The sequence below is a fragment of the Bactrocera neohumeralis genome, unplaced genomic scaffold (genome assembly GCF_024586455.1).
Source record: "Bactrocera neohumeralis isolate Rockhampton unplaced genomic scaffold, APGP_CSIRO_Bneo_wtdbg2-racon-allhic-juicebox.fasta_v2 cluster11, whole genome shotgun sequence".
Taxonomy (NCBI): domain Eukaryota; kingdom Metazoa; phylum Arthropoda; class Insecta; order Diptera; family Tephritidae; genus Bactrocera; species Bactrocera neohumeralis.
The window spans coordinates 16,978,825-16,982,485 of NW_026089624.1; positions in this window are offsets into that span (position 1 = coordinate 16,978,825).

The window sequence follows — 3,661 nt, forward strand, 5'->3', positions numbered from 1 at the left end:
TTTTTGCAAATGATTGAAATGCAATATTAAAATAGCAAAATTCACCAAAACTAACGGACCCCGAAAACGGTCCGTTATGTTTTTTATTAAGCAAACAGGTCAGGTCTCATTATAATAGGGCAGATATTGAAGGAGATAATAAAATTTAAACGCACACGCACAATTGTGCGTACACGGTCGGAAAGGGCTAAAAAATAAATAAATAAATAAATCGTATCTTTTATCATTCAAAAATTGTATACATATGTATTATGACCGTATCACCCCTATTCTCTGCACTTGACAAATTAATAAAATATTGAAAATTAACTCAAATATTTATCAAGCGAGAAATATTTTGGTATTCTATGTCAATCTTGATAAAAGTAAAAGCTTCAATTCGCAAAGCTTTTCCCTATACGTTTGGTGAACAAAGTAATGTAAATAGAAACAGCTGATTTCTATTCATATTATATTGATAGCAATATGCGTGCAGTTCCTATGGTACTTTTTATTCCAAATTTTCTAAAAAATCTGGAATATATTTCAAATAAATTAGCTTAAATTAGTATATCATTATTTGCATTACAATAATACTTGCCCCGTTTTTATAAAAGTTTCTTCCTCTGTTGAATTGGGAAACTTTATTTCTTCCCCCTTCACCTTCACAATAAGTTTTGCTACAGGCCGCACCAGGAATAAAAGGATGTTCAACTTATTCCAGTGTGAGAGCGCTTCAAAATTAGCATTTTTTATAACATTTTCCATTATGGCCAGATTGAACAAAATAACAATTTTTGGGAATTTATCAGCCCGACACCCAACATTTAGTATGAATAAAAATTACTAAATAATGATTATTTATTGTATGGAGAAGCTATTTAAATCTTTTTAAAGAATTTTAGAACAACTAACTTTTGTCCTTTCAACACCCAATGAAAGGATTTAAGCTTGCTAGTTCTCAATCTTTAAATGTTTTTAATAATTTTCCATTGAAAATAAAACTATGATGCTTCAAATTACAAAACGTTTCATCAAATACCTTTAAATTTCACAAATTTATTTAATTTTCAATGTTTAACATTTTTTATAAGTGGTTTTGAACGATGCAACAAATCCCTCCGTTTAAATATTTTTTTGGTAAGATTTCAATCTGGCCATCGCCCGTTTCCAATTGCTAAACGTCAAAACCTCCTGAACTCGATCAACTGTCAAAGCTCAGGAGGTTTTGACGTTTAGCAATTGTTCTCTCACTTCCAGTGAGAGAGGAGTTGGACATCTCCTTATTTCTGACCCGCACACTTCTCGAAAGGGACGACTGACTCGTGGGCAAGTTGACGTTGTTACCTACACATTTCTGGTATGAAGTTCAAAGCTGCTAGAATCCTTACAGTTAAAGGTAGTGACGATTTCTGATTATCGTGTGGGGCCAGTTCATCAATTAAGCGACGGCAAATTTCAAGAGTTTAAATTAAAAATTAAATTTTACACAAAGGTATTCTCGCTCAAAGAAAATGGATTGCTATCGTCGCGTAAACATTCTAAATGCCGCGCGCAATTCCTATAATCTCAATTTTCATCTTCTTCTTCTTCTTAATTGGCGTAGACACCGCTTACGCGATTATGGCCGAGTTAACAACAGCGCGCCAGTCGTTTCTTCTTTCCGCTGCGTGGCGCCAATTGGATATTCCAAGCGAAGCCAGGTCCTTAAATCTTTCGCAGAATTTTTTCTCTCGAAAACTCGTAACGTCGACTCATCGGTTGCTGTCATCGCCCAAGCCTCTGCACCATATAGCAGGACGGGAATTATGAGCGACTTATAGAGTTTAGCTTTTGTTCGTCGAGAGAGGACTTTACTTTTCAATTGCCTACTCAGTCCGAAGTAGCACCTGTTGGCAAGAGCAATCCTGCGTTGGATTTCCAGGCTGACATTATTAGTGGTGTTAATGCTGGTTCCTAAATAGACGAAATTATCTACAACTTCAAAGTTATGACTGTCAACAGTGACGTGAGAGCCAAGTCGCGAGTGCGACGACTGTTTGTTTGATGACAGGAGATATTTCGTTTTGCCCTCGTTCACTACCAGACCCATTTTCTGTGCTTCCTTGTCCAGCCTAAAGAAAGCAGACCTAACGGCGCGGGTGTTGAGGCCGATGATATCAATATCGTCGGCATACGCCAGCAGCTGTACACTCTTATAGAAGATGGTACCTTCTCTGTTTAGTTCTGCAGCTCGTACTATTTTCTCCAGAAGCAGGTTGAAGAAGTCGCACGATAGGGAGTCGCCTTGTCTGAAACCTCGTTTGGTATCGAACGGCTCGGAGAGGTCCTTCCCGATCCTGACGGAGCTTTTGGTGTTGCTCAACGTCAGTTTACGCAGCCGTATTAGTTTTGCGGGGATACCAAATTCAGACATCGCGGAATAAAGGCAGCTCCTTTTCGTGCTGTCGAAAGCAGCTTTGAAGTCGACGAAGAGGTGGTGTGTGTCGATTCTCCTTTCACGGGTCTTTTCCAAGATTTAGCGCATGGTGAATATCTGGTCGGTTGTTGATTTTCCAGGTCTGAAGCCATAAGGTCCAATCAGTTTGTTGACGGTGGGCTTTAATCTTTCACACAATACGCTCGATAGAACCTTATATGCGATGTTGAGGAGGCTAATCCCACGGTAGTTGGCGCAGATTGTGGGGTCTCCTTTTTTATGGATTGGGCATAGCACACTTAAATTCCAATCGTTGGGCATGCTCTCGTCCGACCATATTTTACAAAGAAGCTGATGCATGCTCCCTATTAGTTCTTCGCCGCCGTGTTTGAATAGCTCGGCCGGTAGTCCGTCGGCCCCTGCCGCTTTGTTGTTCTTGAGGCGCGCAATTGCTATTCGAACTTCTTCATGGTCGGGTAATGGAACGTCTGCTCCATCGTCATCGATTGGGGAATCGGGTTCTCCTTCTCCTGGTTTTGTGCGTTCACTGCCATCACCAGATTTGATGAAACCACAATAAGAGGATTCGTCTTGACACAACAAGGGGCTGCCCACAGGGAGGCGTGCTATCCTCCCTGCTGCGGAGTCTTGTCGTGGATTGATAACTGACAATGGGGTCCTCTGCCAAGAGTACGCGGACGACATTGTTATTATAGCCAGAGCTAAATTGGAGGTCGCTCTCTGCGACATACTACAAAGAGGTTTAAATCTGAGTTTGAGTTGAACATCAACCCCTCTAAGACGACCATATAATATCTTGGTCTCGCGCTGAATTCCACTTTGCGGTGAAAGCAGCATGTTGACCTTGGTAAGGTGATAAAAGCACTAATGGTGTGCAATCGGCCTGGCGGGAAAATCTTGGCGCTGCAAGCCACGGATTGTTTGGTGGTTGTACAGCATGATTGTGCGACCGATAATCACGTATGGGGCGGTGGGCAATTCCTCAAAAGTTTCGCAGACTTCGGTAGAGCTCCAACTATCGAAGCTGCAACGACTAGCTAGTGTCGGCATGTCGAGTGCAATGCGCACTTGTCCGACGGCAGCACTTCAAGTCATGCTTAATCTCCCACCGCTTCATTTAGTGATCGGTCAGGTAACCAAGCACACACACTTCTGCAAATGACCGCAGAGGAGTGTGGCAAAGGTATTGTAATCTCGCCCCAGAGGGTGAAAGAGATAAGTGGCACTATACCATTGACCCTT